This window comes from Pantherophis guttatus, chromosome 4, assembly GCF_059756535.1.
Source record: "Pantherophis guttatus breed Tessera chromosome 4, ASM5975653v1, whole genome shotgun sequence".
Classification (NCBI taxonomy): domain Eukaryota; kingdom Metazoa; phylum Chordata; class Lepidosauria; order Squamata; family Colubridae; genus Pantherophis; species Pantherophis guttatus.
Window position 1 is genome coordinate 14,954,304 of NC_142066.1, and position 19,935 is coordinate 14,974,238.

At 42.7% G+C, this 19,935-nt stretch overlaps 1 protein-coding gene across 3 annotated transcripts in view; it reads left to right on the forward strand.

Annotated features, from left to right (window-relative positions):
• Nucleotides 1-4,760: 4,760 nt before the first annotated feature.
• The window catches only part of LOC117679684 (alpha-N-acetylneuraminide alpha-2,8-sialyltransferase-like), a 64,151-nt gene continuing 48,976 nt past the window's right edge, over nucleotides 4,761-19,935 (forward strand). Inside the window, exons 1-2 of one of the 3 annotated variants that reach the window (XM_034441837.3) lie at nucleotides 4,761-4,909; nucleotides 8,292-8,374. The gene's annotated coding sequence lies outside the window, so the exon portion shown is untranslated. Of the gene's footprint in view, nucleotides 4,910-8,291; nucleotides 8,375-12,935; nucleotides 13,297-19,935 lie in introns of those variants that run through there. The other 2 variants (XM_034441840.3, XM_034441838.3) reach the window with 2 other exon arrangements.

Sequence of the window (19,935 nt, forward strand, 5' to 3'; positions counted from 1 at the left end):
TCTCAGCTGTTACGATAAAATAGAGTTTTTGGGGACTAATTGTATATTGTAATGACTCAGTAAGCATAGGTCACAACAGCGGCACTCCCAAGCTCCATTTTCACGGGCAGAGGGTTGCAGGAGGCTGTTGCAACCGAAACAGCTTGGGAACCTATTTTCACTGGCAGAGTGCTCGGGCTACCACAGGAACCCCCAACATGAGTGACATTGATCTGGCCATGCCCACTCCAGCTGAAGACTCTAATTTTTTTTTGTTTGTTTGTTTGGAGTTTGTGGACTTCTTCACAGAAGGATCTTTATTAAAGAGCAAAAACTCTTGAGGACAATATTAAAAATGTCAGATCCGCTAAACAACCAAAGCCATACAAGTAGTCCTCGACTTATGACCACAAGTGAGCCCAACCTTCTGTTGCTAAGCAAGACCATTAGTAAGTGAGTTTTGCCCCATTTTGTGACTTTTCTTGCCACAGTTAAATGAATCGTTTGCAGTTGCTGGTAACCCGGTGTGTTAAGTGAATCTGGCTTCCCCATTGACTTTGCTTGTGAGAAGATCACCAAAGAGGATCACGTGACCTTGGGACACTGCAACCGTCATAGATAGGAACCAGTTGTGATGTGTCCCAAATGTTGATCACATGACCATGGGGATGCTGCAACGGTCATAAGTGTAAAAATGGTCATAAGTCGCTTTTGAAGTCACATAAGTCACGCTTCAAACGGTCACTAAATGAATGGTTGCAAGCTGGAGACTACCTCTATGCCTGTGATGGCGAACCTATGGTACGCGTGCCACAGGTGACGCGCGTAGCCATATCAGTGGGCACGCGAGCTCAGCTCCGCCAGCTGATTTCGGGTCTTCTGGGCCCACCAGAAGTAGGGAAACAGGCTGTTTTCTGCCTCCTGAGGGCCTGGAGGGGGGTGGGGAAGGCCTGTTTTTCTTTCCCACCTGGCTCCAGGGCCTCTCTAGGAGCCTGGGGAGGACAAAAACAGCCTTCCCCACCTTCCTGGAGATCCTCCAGAGGCCGAAAACGGCCCGTTTGACAATTTCTGATGGGACCAGAAGGCCCATTTTTTGCTGTCCCCAGCCTCCAGGGCCTCTCTAGGAGTCTGGGGAGGGCGAAAACAGCCTTTCCCACCTTCCTGGAGGTCCTCCGGAGGCCGAAAACGGCCCGTTTGACAACCTCCAGACCCACCACTTCATTCTCACCCAGCTGGAAAACACAACCTGAAATTAGTGCCATATGGATATTCATCAGAAGGCCTCGTATTCATTGCTAAACTATTATTTTTTTTATCCTTCCAAGTCTAGATTATATGCGACATTAAAAGGAGCTTAAATCTCACCGAATAAAGGAATGTTGTCTCAATAGTTGCATATTTCCAAAACAAAAAACAAAAAACAAAAACCCACCCCAATTATTTTACCAGAATGAAAAAAGAATGTTTCAGGGTACACAATATTTTCAATTCTGCTTTTTTGTAGGGTGTATATAGAATAGAATAGAATAACAGAGTTGGAAGGGACCTTGGAGGTCTTCTAGTCCAACCCCCTGCTTAGGCAGGAAACCCTACACCACTTCAGACAAATGGTTATCCAACCTCTTCTTAAAAACTTCCAGAGTTGGAGCATTCACAACTTCTGGAGGCAAGTTGTTCCATTGACTAATTGTTCTAACTGTCAGGAAATTTCTCCTTAGTTCAAGGTTGCTTCTCTTCTTGATTAGTTTCCACCCATTGCTTCTTGTCCTGCCTTCAGGTGCTTTGGAGAATAGCTTGACTCTCTCTTCTTTGTGGCAGCCCCTGAGATATTGGAAGACTGCTATCATCTCTCCCCTAGTCCTTCTTTTCATTAAACTAGAGTTGCAGGAACATAGCTAGTTCCTGCAACTGTTCTTTATATGTTTTAGCCTCATCTTTGCCTTTAGTATGGACTCCAAGGTAGTAGAATTGCAGCTGAAAGTGGGTGAATGGGGGGGGAAGGGTTTTGAAGACCTCTATTATCATCTTTTTGGTTTTGAGAAGTTATAGAAAACTAAACAGCAACATGAAAGGAGCAGGTGAATTTACAGGAACTGCTGAAGCTCAATGAAGGAAGACGAATTCAACCGTTGAATCCAATCCATTATTTATTTATTTATTTTTATTTTATTGGATTTCTATACCGCTCTTCTCCCGAAGGACTCAGGGCAGTGAACAGCCACAATAAAACACATAAATAGAAAAATTTAAAATAGAATAAAAACGAATTAAATAATTTGGCTGAAACAAATTTAAAATACCCGGTAATTTAAAAACAAATTAAAATTTACTTTTAAAAGAGGAGAAGATTTAGGCCAGGCCAGCTTCATGAAATAAGAGTGTCTTGAGCGCGCGACGGAAGGTGCGCAGATCCAGGATCCTCCGTATTTCCGGGGGGAGCTCGTTCCAGATCGTAGGTGCCCCCACAGAGAAGGCTCTCCCCCTAGGGGCCGCCAGTCGACATTGTTTGGCCGACGGCACCCGGAGGAGCCCCTCTCTATGGGAACGTACTGGCCGGTGGGAGGCTATTGGTGGTAGCAGGCGGTCCCGTAGATAACATTAAGAACATCTTGAAAAGTAGGTTGGAGAAGACAACCTATCCAAGCTTCTGAAGAGCCAGAATGGATGACAAGGGTTCAAGAACTGGGCTCAACATGGCAGGTTTATACCGCTCCACAAATGATGCTTTGCTCACCAGAATCAACCACACCACAATAATAATTATAGTAAATTTGTGTAACATTGCACAAATCCTTCAAGTGTCTATGGAGATTCTCAATCATCCAGGTCATGATTGTCCCAAAGAAATTTTTCCAAAAGGCATCTGGACTTTCTTGGGTGTTTTTCTTTGAAAAAGTTTCATTTCTCATCCAAGAAGCTTTTTCAGTTCTGAACTGAAGAAGGTTCTTGGACGAGAAGCAAAATATTTTCAAAGAAAAACCCTAGAAAGTCCACTTGCCTTTTGGGGAAAGTACCTTTGGGACAGTCCCTCAAGTGTGTGTGGATATTGGGAATTTTGCCTATGCTGGTAGGAAATTTGTGGAGTTCAGATCCAAATTGGTGAGATTCAAATAATTTAACAACCGGTTCTCTGCCCTAATGACCGGCTGGTGGGCGTGGCCATGGTGAGTGTAGCCAGGGGTTGTGACAGGCAGCACTTGGCCTCCTGCAACCCCCTGGGAGCAAAAACGGGCCACGGGGGAGATGTATACCTCCACACCCCATTTTGGATCTAGTAGGCCTCCCTGCAGCCTCCTGGGAGCAAAAACAGGCTGCAGGGGGTCCACATCCCACTCCCCCGCACCCAGTTTTGGGCCTAGGAGCCCTCCCTGAAGCCCCCTGGGAGCGAAAACGGGCCATGGGGGTGGGGGAGGCGCTGCACACACACACCACTCCCCATTTTGGGCCTAGTAGGCTTTCCTGCACTTACCTGGGAGCCAAAATGGGGAGTGTGGGGACTCCTGGATGGAGAGGGGAGGGGAGGGGCCAGCCAGCAATTTAACTACCGGTTCGCTCAAACCGGCCTGAACCAGTTGAATCCCACCACTGATCCAAATAAACGGAAGATCAGTAAGCTGTAGAAAGCTTCTCCAAACAGTAACTCAGTTTGTGTCAAGCTGAGGCAGAGATAAAGTGAAAACCATTATGAATCTTCAAACTTTTGATTCTGTACTATTTCATTTCCAGAATTAATTCGTGTTGAATGTTCCTCCCTTGATTTTTTTGAGGATCTCTTTTCAAGAGCTAATGTAAAACAAAGGACGGAAAAGCAATATTTTTCTGTTAAACTTTCTGATTTGCGTGGAGGACCAGGAATAAGAAGAACTTCAGAACTTCCATTCTTCTCACTCTGGAACATCCTGAATCTCTATGATACCTGTTGGGGCCCGTCAGTGGAGCTGGCAGCAGATTCGGGCAGTGAGGAGGTTGGGGAGGAACATAGGCCTGTCCTGGAGTCCGGGGAAAGCTCTGATGAGGGCTCTGCGTCAGAGGCAGAGAGGGGGCCAGGACCAGATGCCAGTTATCAGCTGCCTTCAGAGTCAGACATCAGTGAGGCAGACGAACAGATGGAGCCTGTTCCCAGTGTGTGCATGCGCGGAATTGCCAGATAAAGGGAACAGCTAAAGAACAAGGGTTGACTTGGGAGTAAGGCCACAGGTAGATGATGAATGCCCCCCTCCCCGAGGGAATAAAAGAGGTGCGAAAGCGGAGGGGAGTTTGCAGGAGACAATTAGTTCGCCTAATTGGTTTGTGACTCTCTAAGACTCCTTGCCAAGTTTTGAAGATATCGGCCTGGCAACTCTCCAAGCCAGATAAGGTCTGTGACTGTCAATTCTCCCTTGAAAGACTTTGCTGAGTGTGAAAGAGAGCAAATCACAGTAACCTAATAAAAAGGAATTTTTGTCAAGATAAGGAGCCTGCTTCGTGGTTTGCGAACGCCTCCGTCAGAACCACACCACGCTCCTCCAGGTCTAATTTGGCAACTTCTGGAAATAACTCCTCTGAACTAGAAATGGTTTGAGGTACCCTGAAGATGTTTGGAGATGTTTGGAAGACAAACATCCTCTGGAACACCATGGACCAGTTTTGGGCCATAAAATTTTTTTTCAAGAAAACTGCCAGCTCTCTTTAGAACAGTGCAGTTTGCTGGTGGTTCACCATGGTTCTGGAGGTACAACAGAACATTGGATTGTTCTCTAGAATGTTTCATTCTTGAATCACTGCATTTTGCATATCCCTACTGGTGACTACACGCAGCTACTTATCTCCCCATCACCAAGAGGCATTGCGTCTCCCTTATATATTCAGTTGGAGATGCTTTTATCCACAGACCGCCATCCTTATTTGAATCAGATGATCATTTAAATTATTTTGGAGGTTCCACGGTTCAGTAAGTTGTTGATCCTTATCTACTTTCTTTTCAGGCTCTCTGACTTGAGGAGCTCAACCTCATGGCATCTGAGCAGCCATGGCACCGTCCATTCCAATGACTTGGCCATTGGGACATTCTGTTGAACTGGCCTTTGTTGCTGCAATTTAGAATTGTTATCCCTATTCCAAAGTACGTCAACCTGGGCCTTTGTTTATGAGACCCATCAAAAAAAGGTGACACAAAAATGTATGTGTCAAATACAAACTTAAGATGGAGATGGGGTATCAAGAGTTGTGCTGTTTGTATCCAGACACAGCTTTAATTTGAGATTCAGTTGTCGTGTCCCATCTCACGCTAGCTAACTGGGTATCACTATTGTGAGAATTATCTAGTACTATCTGTGTTTAAGGGACGCGGTGGCTCAGTGGCTAAGATGCTGAGTTTGTTGATCGAAAGGTCGGCAGTTCAGCAGTTCGAATCCTTAGTGCTGCGTAACGGGGTGAGCTCCCGTGACTTGTCCCAGCTTCTGCCAACCTTGCAGTTCGAAAGCACGTAAAAAATGCAAGTAGAAAAATAGGGTGGGAATTTGGTGGGAAGGTAACAGCGTTCCGTGTGCCTTTGGCATTTAGTCATGCCGGCCACATGACCACGGAGACATCTTTGGACAGCGCTGGCTCTTTGGCTTTGAAACGGAGATGAGCACCATCCCCTAGAGTCGGGAACGACTAGCACATATGTGCGAGGGGAACCTTTACCTTTATCTGTGTTTATTGTCTATTACCTGGACATATTTAGATTACCTTTCTTGAAGGGCAGTTGCTAATTTTTGTGAGATATTTTTGTACTTGTGGCTATCCTTTGGAAGTAGTTATTGATTAGGCTCTGCATTTCTCATTGGGTCAGGTTAGTAGAGTATCCAATGTTTCTTCATGTAGTCTAAAGAGGAATGGAAATGATTTTATTAATAATTGAAGAAAGTAGCATTTGCTGTGAAGGGAAGAACAGGAAGAGGGTATTACTGTTTGCTGTCATGATGTCATATGACACAAGATGCAACACCAGCTGGATTGTTTTCTGATGTAAAGTCATACAAATCTTTGGTCCTTATGCTCTAGCCCTAACTCTAATTGTAGATTTCTGTTAATCAATATCTGTCTTTCTGTCTATGTGATAGATAAATGATAGACAGACAAATAGATAAATGAGAGATGGATATGAGAGATAGATGAGAAATGATAGATTAGATAGATAGACAGATAGATAGATAATTTATATATGTCTGCCTATATATCTACCTACCTACCATTTACCCTATTTCCCGAAAATAAGACATCCCCTGATAATAAGCCCAATTGGGCTTTTGAGCGCATGCACTAAAATAAACCGCCCCCCGAAAATAAGCCCTCCCCAAAAATATTTAAACACAGAGCTGGAAATCAGGTAAGACAGCAAGAGGAACTCCATCTTGCTCCACCCCAAAGTAATAAGACCTACCCGAAAATAAGATCAAGTGCTTATTTTGGGGTTCAAAAAAATATAAAACAGGGTCTTATTTTCAAGGAAACACGGTATGTATCTGCCCAATCCCATCCATCATCCATCCATCCATCCATCCATCCATCCATCTATCTATCTATCTATCTATCTATCTATCTATCTATCTATCTATCTATCATCTATCAATCAATCAATCAATCTATCTATCTATCTATCTATCATCTATCTAATGCTGCCCATCTCACAAATGTGACCCAGGATGACATACAATTAAACAAAACAAAATACATTTTTTATATATATATATATATATATGATTTGTATACCGCCCTACTCCCGAAGGACTCAGGGCGGTGAACAGCCAAACAATAAAATACATAGATACAAAAAATTTAAAAACCAGATAAAATCAAATTAAATCATTTTGGCCCAGACAGATTAAAACACCCCAATAATTTAAAAACAGATTAAAATTTACATATTTAAAAAAGGGAAGAGATTAGGCCAAGCCCGCCTGATGGAATAAAAAGGTCTTCACAGCGCAGCGGAAGGTGCGCAGATCCGGGATCCTCCGTATCTCTGGGGGGAGCTCATTCCAGACGGTAGGTGCCCCCACAGAGAAGGCTCTCCCCCTAGGGGTCGCCAGCTGACACTGTTTGGCTGACGGCACCCGGAGGAGTCCCTCTCTATGAGAGCGTACTGGCCGGTGGGAGGCTATTGGTGGTAGTAGGCGGTCCCGTAGATAACCAGGTCCTAAGCCATGGAGCGCTTTAAAGGTGGTAACCAAAACCTTGAAGCGCACCCAGAAGACCACCGGGAGCCAGTGCAGCTCGCGCAAGAGAGGTGTTACACGGGAGCGCCATGTCGCTCCCATTACCACGCGCGGCCACACTCTGCGCCAGTTGGAGCCTCCGGGTGCTCCTCAAGGGGAGCCCCATGTAGAGAGCATTGCAATAGTCCAGGCGGGAGGTGACGAGGGCATGAGTGACTGTGCGCAACGAGTCCCGATCCAGAAAGGGACGCAACTGGTGAATCAGGCGAACCTGATGAAAAATCCTCCCGGTCACGGCCGTCAAGTGCTCTTCTAAAGACAGCCGTGAATCCAGGAGGACGCCCAAGTTGCGAGCCCTCTCCGTGGGGGCCAATGATTCGCCCCCAATAGTCAGTGATGGCGTCAACTGACTATATCGGGACGTCGGAAACCACAGCCACTCGGTCTTAGATGGGTTGAGCCTGAGCCTGTTCCTCGCCATCCAGATCCGTACGGCCTCCAGGCACCGGGACATTTTGAATAACCATTAAAAACAATATGATTTACCCATTAGAGACCCTTACCAACTCTCTTGGTCCAAGGAGAAGTAGGGTGCAGACATTAAGATAGGCTAAGAGACACATTTATAAAATAGAATTCTTTATTGGCCAAGTGTGATTGGACACACAAGGAATTTGTCTTAGATGTATATGCTCTCTGTGTACATAAGGAGAATAAAATACTTTCATCAAGAATAAAAAGATACAACACTTAGTGATAGTCAAGATTACTAATAAGCTATCAAATTGTAATAGGAAACAGGTAAAAACAATATAAATTGAAAGATACAAGCAACATGGTTATAGTAATAAGTGGGAAGGGATAGTTACTAGTAAGGAAGAGAAGAATAATAGTAATACAATCTTAGTAAATAGTTTGACAGTTTTGTGGGAATTGATTGTTAAGCAGAATGATGGCATTTGGGAAAAAAACTGACCTTGTGTCTACCGGTAGTTGTTTTGGTGTGCAGTGCCCTATAGCATCTTTTTCCATTTCCAGATCTGAAGATCAGTCGGTTTGCAATAAGGCCACAAGTAATACATTTCAGTCTATTTATGGGAAGATGCACTAATTCCTTGCCTTTGTCTACAGTGAAGAGAGAAGTGTTGGGTATGGAGATATGAAACCTCTGCAAAATCCACCAGAACCTGAGCTGTGAGAAAGAAATTAAGCAGGTATATGATAGAAATAATATCGGTTCAGTTCAGTGGTGAAATCCAATTTTTTTTATTACCGGTTCTGTGGGCATGGCTTGGTGAGCGTAGTGTGGCTTGGTGGGTGTGGCAGGGGAAGGATACTGCAAAATCTCCATTCCCACCCCACTCCAGGGGAAGGATACTGCAAAATCCCCATTTCCCTTCCCACTCCTGGGGGAAGGATATTGCAAAATATCCATTCCCACCTCATTCTGGGGCCAGCCAAAGGTGATATTTGCCGGTTCTCCGAACTACTTAAAATTTCCGCTACCAGTTCTCTGGACTGCTCAAAATTTCCGCTACTGATTCTCCAGAACCTATCAGAACCTGCTGGATTTCACCCCTGGTTCAGTTGCAAGGCCATGAAGTCACAACTGCAACGGTGGCCTTGAAGCACAATTTGTATCCTGATTCTGACAATTTAATTAACTTGTTCAAACAACTTCATTCAACTTTGCAATACATAGACGGGTGTTGGAGAACTTAAGCTGAAATACAGCTCCTAGAGGATTAGCAAGATACACCATGAATTCTTGCCGTTTTACCAGAAATTCTTACCAGAAGAACCTAGGTAACTTCTTCCTCCATCCCATAATAATATGAATTCAGAGGAAAAAAGGGCAAAAGGGACCCACTCAGAAATTGATATGTTCTCTCAAATCTACTCAAAATGGATGACTTTTTACACTGAAAGGTATGGATGCTTAGATGCAGTGGTGGTATTCAGCCGGTTAAATCTGGTTCGTGCGAACTGGTAGCGGCGACTGCGGGAGGCTCTGCCCACCCACCCGGATGTCATCATGTCCCATTTTTGATGCTCTGCGCATGCACGGAAGGTTCTGCACATGCACGGAGGTGGCATGTGCGAGTGAAGCAAGCGCACACGTGGGCACACTCTGTTGGGTGCTTATCCTACAGTTGGGTAGATGATATATAGGAAGCTACGTTCTGTAACTTTAACTGCTACAAAGATGACTAATTGGCTGTGCTGAGCAGACATATAAAGGAAGGCAGGAAGTTCGTTCACTCCTGCTCTCACTTCTACTCTTGCTCCTGCTCCTGCTATTAGAAGGTTGAACTGCTGGAACGTACTTTGTCTGTATTACTGAAGAGAACTGGAATTGCAAGCCAATTATGCTTTGGGTTAAACCGTGATTGTTTGAAGAAGTTGTTTTGAGAAGCCAAGTTTGTTTTTATACTACAAGTAAAGACTGTTTATTTTTCTTTAAACGTTCAGAGTCTGTGACTGTCTGTGCGTTTTGCTAAGCAACGCTTTTATTCGCTGTCTGGTCCGTTGCACTACTTTGCAGAGGGCAGTTTTACCCTCAACACTGGTTATGAGCCCAGTGTCAGAGTGTGTGTACCAGTTAAAGCAATAAGAGAGTTGTGACACACATTATTGCTCCAGACATTCTGGTACGTATTTTAAATATCCTGGTGAGGATGGCACAAGGTCAAGCTCCCAATTTATCGCTGGTTACCCGGCTGGATGGCACCAACTACAAATCCTGGTCCACCAAGTGCCGTCTCCTGTTGCACAAAGAAGGGCTATGGGATGTAGTGCAGAATCCACCAGATGTGACCTCCTGGAATGCTGACGATGCCGAGGATGCCAGGACGATAGCCGAGTTCCAGAGGAAGAATGAGAGTGCATTGTGTATTATTGGTTTGTCTCTAGACGATACCCAGCTTGTTCATATCGAGGGTGAATAGTCTGCTGCAAAATGCTGGGGAAATTTGAAATGTCTTTATGTTCGTGACACTGTAGGGGCACAAATTAACATTACACGAAACTTGTTTCGCACACGACTCCTTAAGGGTGGTGACGTTAACACACCTGAATTGCATAAAAAGCATTTTTCGAGAGCTACATAAGAAGGAGGTGGTTTTTTCCGAGCAACAACAGGTTTATATACTGTTATCATCGCTAGATGAGAGCTACGACGACGTAGTAACATCATTTGAAGTTCTCATACAGCAGGAACTAACTTTGGCCAATGTAACCTCACGACTACTAGAAGAGGCCAGAAGGAGAGAAGAAAGAAAACAACTAAGGGAAGAACCTGAGTCGATTAATGTAAATGTAAAGGCAAATAACCATGTATATGCTGTAAAACATTGTTTTAATTGTGGCAAGAAGGGTCATATAGCCAAGTTTTGCAGAAGGCTGAAACAAAAAACCATGGTTAATGATAAAAAACAATGTAATGTAGCTATGTCTGATAAGAAACCAGTTAACCACGATTCGTGGGTTATTGATAGCGGGGCGTCGCTATGCATTGTCAGAACACAAAACTATTTTGTGAAAATGTTGCCTAGTAATAATAAGGTTTCTTTAGCAAATGGGTGGAAGCTAAAAGCATGTGGTGAGGGAATGGCAATATGTCCATATGTAAAAGAAAAAATGCATATGTTATATGTTCCAAACCTAAACTTTAATTTGCTGTCGGTTAGAGTATTGGTTAAGCTAGGATATACAGTAACGTTTAGAACCAATGATTGTTTAATTGAAAAAGGTTCAAGATTATTGGAAAACTGAAAGATGGTTTATATGTATTATCTAGTAACCATGTTACAAATGTTGTATACTCAAATGTCAAACCACATGATGAATGTGTTCACTTACTTCACAGACGTATGGGGCATATCAGTTTTAAGATGTTACAGAAAACTGTAAAATTAGTGGATGGGTTGAAGCAGAAACCATGTAACCTGTATTTAAATTGCAATTACCCTCAACACACTCACATTTGCGAACCGGTGAATACCACCCCTGCTTAGATGGTATTATAAGGCATAGTGAACATAGGTTTGGGTGTTGTGAGGTTTTTTTGAGTGAACAGACAGGGGTGCAATTGTTTCTATTGAGGCTTGCATGTGCCACAGAAAAAATAATTTCCAAACATTTGTTTGTTGTTGCCTAGCTGGCAGTTAACTTGACAGAAGTAGGAAAACAAGTGTTATTGATTTATTAATTTATTATCTGCATTGAGGATTTTACAGAAGGAAAGGGAGGGAGGGAGGGAGGGAGGGAGGGAGGGAGGGAGGGAGGGAGGAAGGAAGGAAGGAAGGAAGGAAGGAAGGAAGGAAGGAAGGAAGGAAGGAAGGAAGGAAGGAAGGAAGGAAAATCCATCTGGTTCAGTTCCAAGTTGGGAGAAAGACACTGGAAACATGGAGGCTGATTGGAAAGATGGTTTATTGATGAAGCAGAACCATATGTGATTCTGGTGCAGCTGACAAAATGGAGTTGAGAGGGGGTGGGTTTTTATACCTTCTTTGGGCTTTATATTTGAGCTTCCTGTTCCTGTGCAAGAACATGTCCTTTAATATTCTATTGGCTGTTGTCAGATTCCTATGGGGTCGTGTAGGGGTCATAACTGGCTCTATAGGCTAAAGAGGAAATGCAAATCCTAGGTGTTTGTCTGAGCTAATCTTGTCAGCCTTTTGTTTGTTGCTTATCTGGAGTATCCGTCTGACCCAGTCTTTCTGAATGGATTAGCAAATCTGTGTTTCTAAAAGCTGGCCTCCTCAGTTTCTGCTTGGGGCAGGGGAATTGGGGCTGGTTTCTGAATAGGCTGGCTTAATCTTTCTTAATGGGCACAGAATATCTGCTGGGGGCTGTTAAGAAGGACTGAGTCTGCTTTCTGACTTTTAAGAGCATGTTTCTCCATTTCTCCTTTAGGGAAATACTGTATAATATTCTGCCTTTTTAATATTTCTCAAAATATTTCATTCTTCTGGGGGGGGGTAGGTGCTGACTTTCGAAGGAAGGAAGGAAGGAAGGAAGGAAGGAAGGAAGGAAGGAAGGAAGGAAGGAAGGAAAGGGGAGGGATGGAAAGAAGGAAGGATGGAAAGAGGAAGGAAGGGAAGAGAAGGAGGGGAGGAGGAAGGAAGGAGGGAGAGAGAGAGGGGGAAAGAAGAAAGGAAGGATAGATGGAAGGAGGAAAGAGGAAGGGAAGAGGAGGGAGGAAGAAACAAAGAGAAGGAGGAAGGAAGGAAAGGGAGGAAGGGAGGACAGGAGGGAGAGAGGGAGGAGGAAGGAGGGAGGGAGGGAGGGAAGGTAATAGGAAAGGGAGGTAAGAGAAAGGAAGGAAAGAAGAATGAGAGAGGAAGAGGAAGGAATGAAGGAAATAAGAATGAAGAAAAAGGGAGAAAAGGAAAGAAGGAAGGAGGGAAGGAAAGAAGGAAAGAAGAAAGGAGGGAGGGAGGAAGAAAGAAAAAGAATGAGGGAGGGAAGGAGGAATGAAGGGAGGGAGGGAGGGAGGGAGAGAGGAGGAATGGAGGGAAGGAAGGAAAGTAGGAAAGTGAAGAAAGACGTAAGAAAGGAAAGGAGGAAGGAGTGATGAAGACAGGAAGAAAATGAGGGAGGGAGCGAAGGAGGAAGGAAGGAAGGAAAGAAAAAAGGATGGAAAGAGGGAGGAAAGGAAAGAAGGAAGGAAATGCAAGAGAAGAAAGCACAAGAGAAAAGGAAGAAAAGTTACGAAAGGCAACCGCTTCCCCTCTCTTTAAGAGAGATAAACCACCTAATCCTCACAACCACTATTCACTTCCTGATGCCAAACCTGGAAGGTCTCCATTCCACGTGGAGCCTCTCCAGCCAAACGAGCCGAGTCAAAAAAAAACAACCCAAAATCAACCCCTCCCACAACCTTAAATTTTTAGGCCGAAGCCTACGCAGATAGAAAGGCAGGCCTGGAACTAGCTGGAGGAGAAAGAGTTGTTACTACTGGCCTTTTACTAGCTGGAGAAGAAACAGCTTTTCCTACTTGTCCTTTTTACTCTACAACTTACTCTCTTCCCTTGCTCGGCCTTTCTTTCTTTTTCCTTTGAGTCGACCTAAATGATCCCATCTTCCTGTTGTTTTTAGCCCAGGGACCAGCCAGTTTTGCAGGAAAGGCAAGGTGAGCAAAAATAATGTTGAATATCATCAATATTGCAGTTGTGGCTGTGTGTTGTTTTCTGCCCTGCTCTTCAGGCCTGGAAAGGCCCAAAGCTGGATTAAATTTGGTTACGACATACACAGGAACCATGAGGAAAAAATGTTTTATTTATCTGTATCCCGCCTTTATTATTTTTGGGAAACCACTTAAGGCAATGAACACTATCCAAGAAACCTTCCTCCTATTTTCCCTCACAATAACAACAACCCTGTGAGGTGGATTGGACGGAGACAAACTTAGACTGGTCTTTCATGGCCAAGGCAGAACTTGAACTCGTAGCCCGCTTCTTTCATGGCTAAGGCAGGACTTGAACTCGTAGCCAGCTTCTGTCATGGCCAAGGCAGGACTTGAACTCATAGCCCCCCACTTTCTAGCCTGATGCCTTCACCGTTTTACAGCAAAAGGTGGCTGGAAGGACTGAAATTCAACATTTCGGCTTTTCATTTAAAAGAGAATTTTGACAAAATGGTGGACTGTTAAGATACGACAACAGAAAAAGAAAGAATGTGATAAAGGTACTTCACATCTAAGTTGGAAATGTGTAAAAAAAACACGAAAGGGTCATTTTATCATGCTGGGTGGATTCATGAAAAGGCCTTGGGAAATTTGGGTTTCAAATCCACACAGTGAGATAAAAGAATTTTAACAATTATTTTTTAAAACAGTTTTGTATTTAAAAAACAAAATAAAAAACAACCACAAACACATCAAAACAAAACAAAACACAGCAAAGAATGCATACCATCTAAGGTCATTTTATAGATTTCTGTATCGGCATATGTATTTTGCTTTTGTAGTTCTCTATTCTATGATATTTATTTACTTCTCGATAGTAGTATAATAACGTTACATCAACGTATATATTTGTTGTGGAATGATGAGACCAAACAACATTCCTGGGTCAGCCAGAGACAGTTTTATTGCGCAAGGTTCAGAGCCAGTTTTGTACCTGAAGCTTTGAACAAAGAAAGAACTCTGATACAACGGTTTTTATACATTTCTAAGACAAAGGATTCAGTGAGATCATACATTTTCCATATATGGTTAACATGAGATCATACATCTGATTTTCCCTATATGGTTACATACATTGGATAATATGTTCATCTAATTACTTAAACCATTAATTTTAGTTTATAAAATTATCTTAGCCACACAACTTTTCTTAAGTCCTTGTAGTTGTTAATGGGAGAGTTACTGCTGTCCTTGGGTAAATTTATTGGATTAAGTCACTCTTTGTAACATATAGGTCTTTGTCTCATTCATAGTGAGGTCACTCAGATTTTTCTATATGGCGGTCCTTCCGTGACATCTAGGTTTCCTCAGAAGATATATTACCACTTAATGGGGTTTAACTGTTTGTTAATATAATCTCCAACAAGCACTTTCCTCTCTTATAATAATGTGAATAGAGAGGTTCTCTCAGAGTTCATGTATCTAAGCACGTCTTTCCCCTATAACAATGTGAATAGAGAGGGTCCTCCAGAGCCCATATATCTGACTCTGTATGATTCCTTTCTTTTATCCACATTATTCCCCACTTTGAAAGTTTTTCCATGCAGAAACTTTCACCATTCCTTACATGTTCAACTCTTTAGTAAATATTATTCCATTCCTTTGGATAAACAAAGCTAACATATAATATCTAACAAAATATGACCAATCTAGGCAAGAGATAGGTATTTCTTGATCTTCACTCTATTAATCCTTGGAGGTACTCCCTCCATTCTTTTCCAGACTCCATTTCTACATATGTGTCTGTTTCAGAGTCTTTATCTTCAAGAAAGCGGTCTGTCAAAACTAATTCCTTCTCAGTCTGTATCTCTTTCATTGCTCTGATAGATAGCTGTTTCAGCACAGGGATTGCACAAGGAATAAAAGCTAAGCCTGCCACAGCCATATCAACAAGAATAACATTTGTTTAATCCAGCAGGATCCAGGCAACCAAGAAAACCACCTGTCAGTTGTTTGTAACCTCTGACTTATCTTGGATGCCCTATCCTGCAAATCCTTGGCAACTTCCCTGACCACACCTGATTTATTCATATAGAAACAACAATCTTCTCCCAGAAATACACACATACCTCCTCTCTCTGCGGTTAGGAGGTCTGAGGCACGTTGATTTTGTAGGACCACTGCTGCCAATGAATCTATCTGGTCTTGGACTTTTACCAGGGTTCAAGCAATTTGGTTCAGGCTTTCTTGGAGCTCCTCTGATAATTGCTGAAACTGTATTACTGAGTGTGTCACTCCACCTACACCTGTTCCAACTGTAGTTCCTATCCCCATGATTACTAATAGTGGGACTAGGATTGGTGCCCGTTTCTGAACATGTCCCATGAGAGGAACAGGGATGGTATGTTCTCCACTGACAACACCTATTTTAGGAAAAAGGTGTACTAGTGTGCATGTTCCGGTCCAATTTGTTGGCAAACATAAATACGCATCCTTCCCGCAGAAGAAGAAAACTCCTTTTTCCCTTACACATACGCCTATGTTCATGGAGAAAGCATGGGTCCGATGGTTCTTTTCATTAGTCCAGACCCTCAAGTCCCTGCCACGAACATTCCAGCAAGCGGCTGTAATGGGACTTCTAGTGAAGGGTCCTTTTGCTTATCTCTGAGGATTGGGCCTTCAAAAAGATACCAGGAGGTAGTATTCCCAGGGGGGAAGAAGACACATAAACCTGTGTTGGACCTAATGGAGAGCCAGATAGTGAAGCGAGGGGGCTGGAACAGACTGGGGCACTTTTCCTTGGATACATTCCAGGACCTCTTCCATCCTCCCATCTTGTGATGATGGTAGTTGGTGGTGATGAGAAACTGAGTGGTGTGCAGAAGGAAAAAGATCTTTGGTTAGTTTTACATCCCTAAGGTTCATTCTAGGACCAAGGTACACTTCTGATGGACATTGTTCTTTTGTCAGGGATCCTATAGGCCTACCAGGTTTCTGATGTCTCTTTACACACAGGGAAGGTGACCCTATGATTTAACAAGGTTTCGACCCAATTCCAGTATCCCTGATATGCAATCTCCTCTTTTCAATTGTTGTAGGGGTCCGTTCTCCTTTTCTATTCCTCCCTTTACTGGGATTGTCAAACTCTTAACCTTAGGTCTAGGGGTTGGTTTAGGAATAAGGTACCCACTCCACCTTCTGATGCCACGTTGTTGGCGGGAGTGGACTTGACCCAAAGTGTCCCCATTCAGTGTCCTGATGCTGCTAGGTCCCCTGGGATTCTTGACATCTTCAAATCCTTCCGCATAGACAAGGGGAATTTCTTGGACACTGATGCAACATTGGGAACTACTGTTCAAGATAGTATCACTCACTAGACCTTTTAGCTAATAGTACCCAAAGCCATAAATAAATCATAATGACCTAATTCCTACACCCACAAGGCCTTAAGAGCGCAAGATCCGTAGTTTATAAATTCACCACGTCAGGAAGAGGGTTAGGGGTATGCGTAACTTGGGGTAGGGCGAATATCAGTCGTATTAAAACAATACCAACAGAAGGGCTAAAGTAGCTGTTGCCCAGAGTCCCCACACCCAATCTTCCTCTAGCATGAGCATCTTTAAGTAGTGCTCACTGGATTCTATCACAGTTAATGGATTTTACATTACAAATTACAATCATGGAATGTTGTCTTCCTCCTTTCCAAGCTTCAGCCGTGCGCGGGGAACCAGCTTCCGGGGTGGTTCAGCAAGGCTGAAGATCACCACCGTGCATTGAGAGTCCGTTGCTGGTAGGACTCAGCAGGGTGTATTCTTCTTGAACTTCAACATCAATGGCCTGTCAGTTTTTATTACCTGGTATGTGACCGGATCACTCTGGTCTGCGGGCTTCAGTCTCGTCCAGTGGATCCAGGATCTTCCTTCTAAGGTCTTAAAAGCACAATTACAAAACCAATACATCTGGGAGAGTGTGCAAAGGAATCTGATCAGTTGTAGTCCTCTTCAGTTGGGAAACAGCATAGGCAACCACTCAATCCTAAGAAAGAAAAAAATACAAAAATAGTCCAGATGATGAAGAACGCTATTCCCACTGGTTACTGCCCACCAGTCCATTGGGTTCTTTGGATCATCAACTTCAATGGATCTCCTTGGTGAGATTCCACCTTCCACTCCTTTGGGGTTGGCACGGGCCCTTTCACTTGGGGTTTAGCTTCCTTCCAGCTCCGGATCAACATCCAGTAATCGTGGTGGAATTTATGGACTGGAAACTTCAAAGGTGGTGTTTGGGCTAATAGTCCTTGTTTCCTAAGAACTTCAAAATATCTGGACAGTTTATACACATATTGTTTCAATACTTTGTCTCTGGTTTCCAGGGAATCAATGCATATGCTTCCTGTAGTGAAAACTACTTCGAACAGTTCATATGATGATAATCTTTCTAGGTTGGGTATAATAAAACTCTTGACACCACTGTTGCTGTAGCATTACTGCAGGGAAAAGCTTCAACCCACCCTGTGAGGTGGTCCACTATGACCAATAAATATTTTACTCTCCCCACTTTTGGTAATTCTGTAAAATCCACTTGAATACATTGAAATGGTCTTAAAGCTGGTGGTCTCCCACCCATCTGTTGTTTCCTGACAGCTTGTTCATTCACCTTTTTTCAAATCAAACATTTGTTTATAATTGATGTTACTAAAGGATATATCCCAATACAACCATAGCATTTTAAAAGTTCATCTACAATAGCGTGAATTCCCCAATGACTCCACCCATATTTTGCCAAATGAATGCACTATCCCAAATGCATACTTGGAATCTGCCTATTTTTCCTTCCAGATGCATAGAGCACCCCCCCTTTTTTAAAAAATTTGATTTATGTGCCGCCCTTCTCTGGAGACTCAGGGTTACAATGCGTTAAGCAATAGCCTTCATACTTTTGTATATTTTACAAAGTCAGCTTATTGCCCCCACAAACTGGGTCCTCAATTTACCTACCTAAGAAAGGACGGAAGGCGAGTCAACCTTGAGCCTGGTGAGATTCGAACTTACTAATTACAGACAGCTGGAGCTTAATTTAGTGCATACAATTCAAAGGTTTGAGCAGACCAATTTCGAGGCAAACCCCTTGTTTCCAGGATCTCTTTAGTGTGCCCTTTTATAATAGCATATCCGTTTTTCCATACTCCCTCCTCCACCCTAGAGGAACCATTTATAAAAATTGCTTCTCCTTTCTCCAGGGGGGTGTTCCTCCAAATCAAGTCTTATTTTTGTATGTAAATCAATTACTTCGGCACAATAACGTTCTAATCCAAACTGATCCAGTGGTGGGATTCTGCCGGTTCTAGGGGGTTCGGCCAAACCCTTTGTTAAATTGTTGGCTCACCCCGCCCCTTGTCCCGCCCCTCCGCACCACTATTTATTGCCAATAAATAGTGGTGGGCGAGGGGCGGGCGAGCCAGCAATTTAACAAACGGTTTGGTGTTTTTTTGTAATTTTATTGTCCCGCGGAGCTTCAGCATAGGCTAATTAGCCCTTGCTTAGATCGGCTCCCGACTCTCAGCTGATTTGCTCTCAGCTGTTTTGCTCAGGGCTCTGCTGCTTGCTTGCAAAGAGTGCTGATTTTTTTTCCCCTAGCTATGCTGAAAAACAAAATTGAAAGTAAAGCAGGCTGTTGGCTTTGCTGTTGCTGCAACGTTGGAAAATTAGGCAGGCAGATTTCTTTTCTTTTTCCTCATCAAAAAAGGTAGGTGCAAACAATGGGAAATTTAGGGGAAAAGAGGAGAGTTCAAGATTTTAAAACACAAAAGAAAAAAAGCTCTATTTAATTAGGGAATTGTAATAATTGAGATACTATTAATGGTACATTGTGTTGAAAGCAGAAATGGTTAAGTTGTGGTTTGGAGGAATATATGGGGGAAATTATTTGGTTTATTATTATTGGTAAATATAATTAATTGATTTGTAAGAAATTGGATTGCATGGAAATAATTGGAATATTCATGTTCATATTGATTAATATACAAAAAAGGTAGTTATATAACTAATTGATTTATATTAAAATGTTGAATTTATATTAAACAACTGTAATATTACATAATTAACCAATGTGAGGATGGATATAAAAATAGATGACAATGGGAAGGGGTATAATTTAGAATAGAAGGGAAAAATTGAATTTGATTAAGATTAGAGATGAAGATGAAGAGTAATATTGGTTTTTTACAAAAATAGATGAGGAATAAATATGGCAAAAAGGAAATATAGAAATTGTAAATTTAATTGAAATGACTAAACACTGTTTAAATTTGTGAACCGGCCAAATACTCTGTTCAAAGAAAATACATTGTATGTTTGTATGTGTGTTTCTAATTATTGTTATTTATTCATATTTGTTCTCTTTTATTCTTTAAAGTTTAACAATTCATTCTTTATCTTAATATCTTTATATTTGTTTGGGGTTGGCTTTCTTCCCTTTCATCTTTTTTATTGTACAGTAATCTTTCTCCTCAAACCTACCACCTCTCTCTTTTCTTTCCTTCTTACTTTCTTCCCCCCCCGCTTCTTCTCCTCCCTACTTCCTCTTCCTTTCTCCTTCTCCTCCTCTTTTCCTCCCTCTCTTACCCTCACTCCTACTCTAATTTCC